The sequence below is a fragment of the Manis pentadactyla genome, chromosome 16 (assembly GCF_030020395.1).
Source record: "Manis pentadactyla isolate mManPen7 chromosome 16, mManPen7.hap1, whole genome shotgun sequence".
NCBI classification, from domain to species: Eukaryota; Metazoa; Chordata; class Mammalia; order Pholidota; family Manidae; genus Manis; species Manis pentadactyla.
This window is the reverse complement of record NC_080034.1, coordinates 27986695-27996950: the sequence shown is the minus strand read 5'-3', so window position 1 is coordinate 27996950 and position 10256 is coordinate 27986695. Positions and strand designations below refer to the sequence as shown.

The following is a 10256-nucleotide window of genomic DNA, read 5'->3' as shown; positions in this document are numbered from 1 at the left end:
TTGAAAAATGGGATAGTAACACCTACTGGCAGGATTGTTTTGATGCTACCTGAAGTGCCCAGGGAAGAGCCTGACCCGTAGAAGGTGCTCAGAATGTGGATGACACCTCCCTCCCCTGCACTCCCCCCAGGTGCTCAGCATGACCTACCCAAGTGGGGACCCCCATTTCCTGCCAATGGCAGGGTGATGTGGTGGCTGTGAGACGGTGTTGGGGGAGGCTTTTCCCCATATATTTGGACTTTGCATATCTTCAAAAAAGCAAACATCTTATTTTTAATGCCTTGGCTTAGGCTGTGCCTTTCTCTACCTGCGCACAGACTCACAGGCCCTTTCCATGTACCATGTGCGGTTGCAAATATTTTACATGCATTTAACTCATTTCATCTTCTCAGTGACTGTGGTTCTCCCCAGCTAGAGAGGAAACCCAGGTGCAGAGAGGTCTAGCAACCTGTCAGAGCCTGGAGCTAGCACAGCAGGCAGGTCCAGAGCAGTGTTGAGTCTGGAGCTAGAACTCTGCCATGATGGCCATGTTCTGTATCTGTGCCATCCAGTAGGGTAGCCGTGAATGCCACGTGGCTTTCAAGCACTCACCCCATGACTCATGCAGCTGGGGAACTGGATTTTGATTTTACCTAATTATAATTTAAATAGCCACATGGGGCTAGTGACTATTGTACAGGACAATGCAGCTCCACAGATTCTGCTGAGCCACTAGGCAAGACAAGGGCCATCTAGACGTGTCCCTCTCACCCTCCATCTACCCTCCTATCCCACTTCCAGAAGCTCTCTCTTTTGCCAGTATTGCCTGTGAAGGCTTCTTATCCCATCCACATCTGCCTCTATATTCCTTGCCTGCCCTAAAGGTGTCCTCGAAGGCAGGGGCAGCGCCATGCAGGGGCTGGGTCTCTTTCTTGGGGTCTGAGCAAGCTCCCTGGGGGGCCTGGCCCTGGTAGTGCTGACAACAGTACCTGAAACTAGGGAGAGAGCGTTGCTTCCCCCGCAGAAGGGACCCAACCCTCTCGTGAATGCTTAGCGACCCGGGTCCCATGGGAAGACGTGTGGCCAGGCCTCCCATACGAGGCCTCAAGCTGGAGGCTGGCCCCTGGGCCCTCCCCTCTCCCAGGGTCTGAGGTCCCCGAGACGCTGATAGGGTGTCCTGACAGGCCTCCTGCTCTGTCCCCCAGGGCCCTGGTAGGGTGCTGGATTCTAGAACCAGGCACAGGCCCCAGGGGGCTCACGGCGGATGGGCTGTTTCATTCCTTCCAGGTAAGGGAGGCATCAGTGGAGTACAGAGGGCACACAGAAGGGAGTCACAGTGGGCCCTGAAGTAGGAAGAGTTGTCAGCTAGATGGACAGGTGGGAGGAAGGCATCTCCTGCAGGAAGAAAAACAGAGTCAGAGGGGTAGAGGTTTTTATTCTTGGCTGCATGGCCATGTAGGAAAGAGGCAAGGGGTGAGGCGTCAGAGGGCCTGGGGAGAGGGGCAGCAGTCTAACAACACTGATGCACCGATGTACGCACGCCAAGTGCTCCCTACAGGCCAGCACAGATCCGCACCCATCTCAGCAAAGAGCTCATTTCGTTTTCACAACCTCCCAAGGGGCAGATGCACCTGACAGAGTAGGAAATGGAGGCTCCGAAGTGGAAAGTCACTTGCTCAGGTCACACAGCTAGCAGGACCTGCACCCCAGCAGCCTGGTTTCACCCACACTCTGCACACCTGCTCTCCCTCCTGAGACTGATGGACCTCATTCTGCAAACAACAGATTCTGAGGAGAGTCTGGCCAGGTTTGTGTAGGCTGCTGGGGGGAGGAGGAATGGGAATGGGAAAGGCAGGACGCGGGCAGCTGGGGCAGGAGCCCCTGTAGTAATTGAGGAAGAGGAGAGGCCTGACCGCCAGTGCTTAGGAAGCCAAGTCAGTAGAGAGAAGGGGAGGGTGCCAGACTGTGGAGTGCAGGGAGCAGAGGAGGACCGGTTTAGGGAAGGTGATGAGTTGAGCTTCAGTTTGGGCTGTGAGAATTCAGGGGTCTGGAGGGCAGGGGGAAAAGGCCTGGGGTAGAAAGAATTTGGAGGCCAGGGTTAACAGTTGAGGCCTTGAGTGGGTTCAGGAGAAGGGAGGCCCCGATCTCATCCTGAGGACTTCTCACCTCTCCAGGACCAGCAGAGGTGGGAGCCCTTCAAGGAAATGGAGGAGGAGACCCAGGGGAATGGCATGTCCTGGGAGCCTGGGAGGTTAGCATCGGAGGCTCTGAGCAGGCCAGGAAAAGAACTCAATGGCACCCAGCAGATTTGGTGCCCAGGAGGTCTGGCAGGGCCTGCAAAGGGCAGGGACCAGGGCCAGGCAGTGGGATGAGGGGGACATGGAAGGCAGGCCATGTTGGGGAGTGGGGGGCATTCTCCAGGAAGAGGTGGAGGTGCACCTCTGGGGGAACCTCAGGCAACCCAACAACACCCCCCACCCCACCCCAGGTGTAGTCCCTGGAGCTCCAGGTCTGCCTGCCCAGGCTCGAGTGGGCGTGTGGCCTCCCTAACTCCCTCCTGCACTCCCTCCCCAGAGCGCTCAGCTCAGAAAAGTGCTGAGCTCATTGCAGGCCCTGGGAAGATTTGCTGATTCATGGAGGTGGAGGGCCTAGCAGCCAGAAGATGGCAGAGCCCCTTCCCTGCTCTGGGACCGGGGCACCCAGGGCAGCCTGGAGGAGGTGGGAGAGGCAGGAGCAGGCCTGCCATCCTTCACCCCTGCTCTGTATGGGGATGGAGCTGGGCAAGGGCGGGCCCCAGAACCAGGGATAGAGACAGGGCCACAGACAGACATCCCCTGAGGCAGAAGAGCAGAGTGCCAGTTGAGAGGTCTGTGGACAACAGTTCTCTAGGAGAGGGCACGGTCCCTGCTAGCAAAGGAATCAAGAAGGGCTCCATGGAGAGCATGGCATTAGTGCTGGACCCAGTGACCATAGAAGGGAAAGGACATTCCCAGCAGCAAGCACACTGTCAGGAAACTGAGAGGCCTTGTCAGCATCTGGCAGGGGGCCTGGGTTGGCTAGGTCCTTGGGGGGGCCAGCCGTGAGGTACGCAGAGACATGAGGCCAAAGGGAAGCTGGATTCCAGATAGAGGGCTCTGAATATCCAGTTAAAGAGTCTGAATGTTATCCTGTAGGCCACGGAGAGCTTGTGCAGGTTTGGCAGCAGGAGAGACACCTTGTGCAGGGTTGATGGTGGGATGGCAAAACAGCCTTTCCTGGGAGAAGGAGGGCAGGGAATGTCCATCAGAGTCTCCCATGGGGCAGAACCCCGGCCCCACGATCCAGCTCTCCCACCCTGAGGTGTTCGCTTCAGCCGCACATATTCTAAAATTGGAAAGATACAGAGAAGATTAGCATGGCCCCTGAACAAGGACGACAGGCAAATTCGTGAAACATTCCATATTTTCTTTAAAAAAATAGCTGGGAATCCCGCTGGGTTAAAAATAGCTGTGGGCTGGGGAGATCACCTGCATGGACAGGTAGGAAAAGTAGGTCATGGCTGAGGGCCACCTGGGTGATTAGTGCGAGGGAGCCAGATCTCCCTTGGGAGCCGGCTGCTTCCTCCGGCTGTGAAGACCCAGCCCCCCTGCGAGGCTCTGACCAAGGTCTCACGATGGAGGGGGTCTGAAGGCTCGCCAGGCCTGCGGGCCACCTGCCGTCTCCCCTTCCAGGGCATTCCCATCTCCCAGCTGGGGCAGGACAGGCCTGGCTGTGGCAGCCTCTGGCACGTTGCCTTCACTTCAAAAATCCACTTCCCAGAAGAATTCAGTACTTGGTTTCTCGGCGACATCACTTCCTAGATTCACAGAGTTCATAGCTAATATATCTCTTTATTGCCTCTGTTTATGTACTGAGCATTTAAGTTCTAAGCACTGTGCCAACTTCTCCACATGGCATGGACATCCTTCCTGAAATATGAGTCTGTTCCTCAGGAGCCAAATATCTCTCAGAATCCTTGTCCACACTATTTTTTAATTATCATACAGCAAAATTCACTTTCTTTTCCTTCTTGTGTACAGTTCTATTAATTTTAACATAAGTAAAGAGTCATATAACCAACACCACACTCAGGATATAGTACTGTTCCCTCATCCCCCAAAAATCCCTCACACTATCCCTTTATAGTTAACACCCTCACCACACCCAGAACCCCGGCAACCACTAATCTGTTTTCCATCACTGTGATTTTGCCTTTTGGAGATGGTCAGATAAATGGAGTCATTCCATATGTAAGTTTTTGACTAGCTTCTCTCATTTCATACAAATGTCTGCGACTCGCCCCAGTTATTGCATGTATCAACACTGTTCCTATTTACTGCTGAGTAGTATTCCATTGTTCGGCTGTACCACACTTTATTTAACGATTCACTGCCTGAAAGACATTTGGGTTATTTCCAGCTATGAGATGTTACAGAGAAGGCTACTAAGAGTATTCATGTATGAGTTTGCATGTGAAGAGAAGTCTTCATTTCTCTGGGGTAAATATGTGTAGAAGTGGGATTGCTGGGTCATATGGTAAGTGTTATGTTCAACTGTACGAGAAACTAACAAACCATTTTTCAAGTGCCTGGATCATTTACGTTCCCTCCAGCAGTAACTGAGAGTCTCACTCCTCTGCATTCTCATTAGCACATGGTTTGCTAATACGGTTTATTACAACTACTCTAACAGGCACATAGTAGTATCTCACTGAGGTTTCTATTAGCGTTTCCCTCACGGCTAATGATGTTAAATATCTTTTCATGTGTTCATTTGTCAGTCTTATACCCTCTTCGGTGAAGTGTCTGTACAAGTCCTCTGCCCATTTTTTAGCTGAGCAGCTTGTTTTCTTGCTTTGAGTATTGAGAGTTCTTTGTATATGCTGAATGAAAGTCCTTTGTCAAGTGTGTGGTGTGCACATATTTTTCTCCCAGTCCATAGCTTGTCTTCTCATTCTCTTGACATTGTCTTTGGCAGAGCAAAAGGTTTTAATTTTGATGAAGTCCAATTTATCAGTTTTTCCTCTCATGGGTCATACTTTTTGTATCATTTATATTGCCCTTCCCCTAACCCCAGGTCATGAAGATTTTTATGTATGTGATGTTCTAAAAGTTTTGTAGTTTTGTTTCACATTTAGATCTATGATGCATTTTGAGTTAATCTTTATAGTCAGGTCAAAGTTTATCCTTTTGTGTAGGGTGACCAACTGTTTCAACATCATTTGTTGAGATTATCCTCTATTGACATGTTTGGTTTTTTTTACCTTTGCACATGCTGATCACATTTGTGTAGATCAATTTCTGGACACTCTGTTCTGTTTCACTGATCTATATGTCTATCTCTTTGCCAATATAACATTGTCTTGATTCCTGCAGTTTCACACTAAGTCTTAAAATTGAGTAGATTCCTCCCACTTTATTCTTTTTTTCTCCCCTCAGAATTGTTTCAGCTATTCTAGTTCTTTGCCCTTCATAAAATTCCAGAAACCATGTAAATATCTACTCCCTCCCCCCAAAAATCATGCTGGGATTTTGATTGGCATGGTGTCAAATCTATAATTCACTTTGGTAAAACTGGCGTCTTTACTGTGTTGCATCTTCCAATCTATGGATACAGTATATATTTCCATTTATTTAGGCCCACCGATTTCTTGGAATAGTATTTTGTAGTTTTCATCATAAAGATCCTGCATATCTCACTATGGTCTTCATTTGTTCAGCTAATACTGGCCTTCTCTATTAGATTATCGCACCATGAGGGCAAGGACACGTCCATGTTGCACACTGCTATGGTCAATGAGCAGCCAGGGGCTTGCCTCGCATGCAGGAGGTCCTCACTAAATATCTCTGAATGAATGACAGCATTTGTGTACATGTCAATCTCATTTAACCTTCCCACGATCCCTACAAGGTAGAGGTTAAACTCCTTATTTCTTGAAGGGGAAAATCAAACCTTGGAAAGAAGCTGTAGTAGGCATTATTCTACGATGGTCCTCAAAATTCTTATCCCCTAGTGTACACACCCCATAAGATCCCCTCCCTTGAGTATGGGCAGAACCTATGAATATTATAAGATATCACTCCTGTGATTATATCCTGTTCTAGGCAAAGATGAAGGAATGTTGCCAATGTAATTAAGGTCCCTAATCAGTTGACCTTGAGTTAATCACAAAGGAGATTTTCTTGGGTGGGCCTGGCCCCATCACATGTGCCTTTTAAATGAGTTTACAGGACACAGATGGAAGAAGGCAGAGAGATTCAAAGCAGCAGAGGTGCTCTCCTGCTGACCTTGAGGAAGCAAACTGCCATGTTGTGGAGAGGGTCACATGGCAGGGAACAGCAGTAGCATCTAGTCCCACAGCTGCAAGGAACTTGGCAGAGGAGGGTTTCTGGTGGTATCATAGCCCTAGCCAGCATCTTGATTTCAGCCTGGTGGGACCCTGAGCGGAGAAACCAGTTATGCTGTGCCCAGACTTCTGACCCACAGAAACTGTAAGATAACAAATGGGTGTGGTTTTAAGCTAAGTTTGTGGTAATCTGTTGCTAAGCAATAGAAAAATTCAGGGCCCTTCCCCAAGGTCCCAGAATTGGGACCCATGGATTCCAGACTGCCAAGCGCTTGCCCTCCATCAGTCAAGCATTTCTGGATGCCTTCTCCTCTTCGGGGGTAAAAGGGCCTTCCCTTTATTTTGCTTTGTTTTTCTGTTTGGATCTTAGGCTTAAAGAATCCTTGGTCCATGACACTCATTAATGATCCACACAGAGCCCACTTTGACTTGTGTTGGTTAGTTAGTAGATTTTAATAATGCAATAGTATGCATCCGTAAAGCCACCATCCAGAACAAGAGCTAGTTCATGACAACAAACACATCTAACCACCACTCCCTGCCCCCTATGCCTCCACCTGCTGTGATTGCCATCTGAATCCCCTTCATTATTCCCTTACTTAATGCTTTATATAGTTTAATTCCATCCATATGGATCCATAAGACGAATTAAAATATATATATATAATGGTTTTTAGTTCATAAAAAGAGTATCATGCGATATATAAACTCTTGGGACTTTTGCATCTCAATTTTATGTTGCCAAGATACATGTCTATTGTTGCATGTTAGAGTGGGATTGGTCGTGACTACTGTGTAGTATTTCCCCATGTGACCACACAGCCGCAGTGCATTCATCCAGCCTGCTGCTGACGGGCATTCAGGCGATGTCCAGCTTTTTGCCACAGTCCTCAGTGCTACTCTGAACATCCTCATACCAGGCTCCTGCTTCGGTAATTCACTTCTCAGAGCGCAATTCTGCCTGAATAAACTGAAGGGGAAGGAGTTTGTTTCTTTGACATGGGAGAAATAGGAGCCCAGCAAAATTTCTTGCTAGGGGCACCCTTGACTGACTGCTCCCACTACATTCACCCCAAACTGCTTCTTCCAACAGACCCGTCCAAACGTCATCTGCCCCAGACAACCATATCTGGAGCCCCCAGCCCCCCAGCCATCCAGGAGCACGCAACCAGCTCCAGCCCAACCCAGTTTCAACATCGAGAACTGGCATGGAGGAAGCTTGCTGACCACAGTGGCAGCTCACTCACAGCTGCGGGCAGGGCTTTGGGCCCAAAGACGTCTCTGTGCACTCAGAATGCGATGTCCCGGAAGGCACCCCCAGCCTAGACCACTGAGGAGCACGCGACGACAGTGAGTGTGGTGACAAGTTCGCAAAGTGGGAAGTGAAAGGCAGCCTCAGACAGGCTCTTGCCCTGCCTGGCCTTGCTGGGGACCCTGGTTGAGTCACTGACCCTTCTTGGGCCAAAGTGTCCTCGCGTAGCCCAGAGGAGATGCACACCCAGTGAGATAAGAAGTTTGGCGTCTGGCTAGAGTGAAAGCCCGAGAGGCTGGAGAGGGCCGAGAGCACTGCCACATTCTGGCAGCTTGTAGTCCTCCCTGCAAAAGGAGCCCTGCCCAGGGCTGAATGGAAGGGCTTCTCAATCCCAGCCCCCTGTGTGCACTGTCACTGTCAGATTGGAGCCCTCTCTAGGCTGTGATCTTGTCTGGGTGTCCCCCCCCCACCGCCCTCTCAGCAGGAGATGACCACACCCACGTGGATTGCGTGACAAATGGGTCTCTGTTACAGAACAAGGGAGCCCAGTGGTTAGGGGCACAGCCCTTTGCAGACAAGAGCCAAATCAAAATCTCAGTTGCACCCCTTACCGGCTCTGTGACTAGGTGGCTTGCTTAAGGTCTTCAATCTGCAGTTTCCTCATCCATAAAATAAGGGCACTAAAATAGACCACAATGTGATGGGTAAGGGCACACTCCTTGGGCTCCAGTCTGGGTTCTGCCAATCACTGGCTATGGGACCTTGGACAAGTTATTTAACCTTCCTGTGCTTCAGTTTCTTCAACTGTAGAGTTGAAAACATTTACCACCACCACCCCCTGGGCTGTTCTGAAGATTAAATGAGTCAGTGTTTGTAAGGAGGTTAGCACAGCGCCTGGCACCTAGTAAGAGCCCAATGACAGTGACTGTCAGCATCATTCATATATTTAACTAGTTTGAATGGGGTGGGGAGGCTGGAAGGGGACTGTGCCTAAAGCTGTGGGGGAAACACAGCAGAAAAAGACAGCTTTTGAGATTCAAGACCCCTACACCCTTTCAGAGAAAAAAGCAATGATAACTATGACACAGGACGCAGTGAGCTGTTGGGGTGCTGATTCCCTGCTAGAGAGAAACTAGGCAGCCCCAGGAGGGAGGAGGGAGTGCTTGGGGGACTGGACCTTTAGGAGGGGTGAGGTTTCACCCAGGGGACACAGTGGGCAGTAGGAAGCACATTATCTAAGTGTCCCTGTGCAGCAGTGCGGGGAACTGGGCCCCAGAGCCCTGACTGTCCCAGTCCCAGCCTTTCCTTGTTCAGAGAAGAAACTGAGGCCCGGAGAAGTGGAATCATGCAAGGGCCAGTTCACGGCAGAGACGCGGGGCCTCCAGGCCAGTGCCCTTTCCACACCCTACCACAAATGAGGCTCTCCTCACCCTGCCTGGCTGTCTACTGCGGGGTAACAGATCACCCCAAAGCTGGGTGGCTAAAACAAGTCATTTTAGTTTCTCACCGTGACAGTTGTCAGGAGCTTGGGAGGGGCTCAGTGGGTGGTTCTGGATCGGCTTCTGCCCTGTGCCTTTGGTCAGAGGGTGGCTGGAGCTGGAGCAGCAGGAGGCTGTCTGGGCATCCCTCTGTCTTCATGTGGCCCCACAGTCTCACTGTGTGGTCTCTCCACACTGGCTGGGTTGGGCTTCCTCACGGCATGGCTGCCTCTGGGCTCCAGCAGGTGTATTCCAGCTGGCAAGGTGGAAGTTTTGTCATAAGACTCAGGCAGTGTCTTTTCTGCCACTTTCTACTGAGTAGAAGCAAGTCACAAACCCACTCAGATTCAAGAGGTAGAGGGACTGGACTCCACCTCTTGACAGGGGTATGGCAAGGTTCTGGAAGGACATGTACAACGGGAGATTTTGTAATGGCCATTTTGGGAAAATAACATCTGTCACTCATATCCCCTCACCTCTAGCCCTGCTGCTGTCCCCTCCAGGAGAGATTGGGGGACACAGAGGCTGGACTGATGCTGCAAGAAGGAATGAGGCAAAAAGAGCTACAGACACAGACAGAGGCAAGAGCTGCCACACCTGTGAAATCCTGGGATGGAGAGAAAATGGACAGTGGACAAGAGATGACTGTGGGGAGAGACACTGGGGCAGTCAGATTTGGCGCATTCCACCTGGCCTTGGGGCTGCTGGACAATCAGAGGCACTGACCTAACAACTAGGGGATGTTCCTGACCCCCGAGTGGCCCAAGTTCAGGCAGGTGGCAGGTCCCAAAGTGTGCAAACCTGGGTTCCCCTGCCCTCCGCACAAGGGAAGCACTCAGAAAATTCTTTCAGTCAGCAGACTGGATTGAATTGGACTGAAGAAAACAAATTAAGGCCAAACTCGGGGAGGGCCTCTCCCACAGCTGTGACAAGCTGAACACAGTCGTCATTCCCCCAGCAGTGACGTGCAGATGGAGCATTCCTGCGTGCCAGGTCTTTGACAGGTAGTGACAGGAACTGAAGGGAGCGAGAGGCCTGGCCTTCCCCCAAGGACAAATGTCAGAGGGAGGCTCACTCCTCCTGAGCCTCCCCAGGCAGCCTGGGCCTCATCAAGTGGGGTCGGAGGGCCCACCCCAAGGTTACCCTGAGGAACCCTCCGTTCAGCCCCTGAGAGGTGGGTGGC

General features: G+C 50.8%; 1 non-coding gene across 1 annotated transcript; it reads left to right on the top strand.

Moving 5' to 3' along the window:
• The first annotated feature begins 3320 nt into the window (after positions 1-3320).
• On the top strand, positions 3321-3425 carry LOC118933302 (U6 spliceosomal RNA). The gene has a single exon (XR_005033071.2). It is a non-coding gene; the product is annotated as a U6 spliceosomal RNA (small nuclear RNA).
• The last annotated feature ends 6831 nt before the right edge of the window (positions 3426-10256 follow it).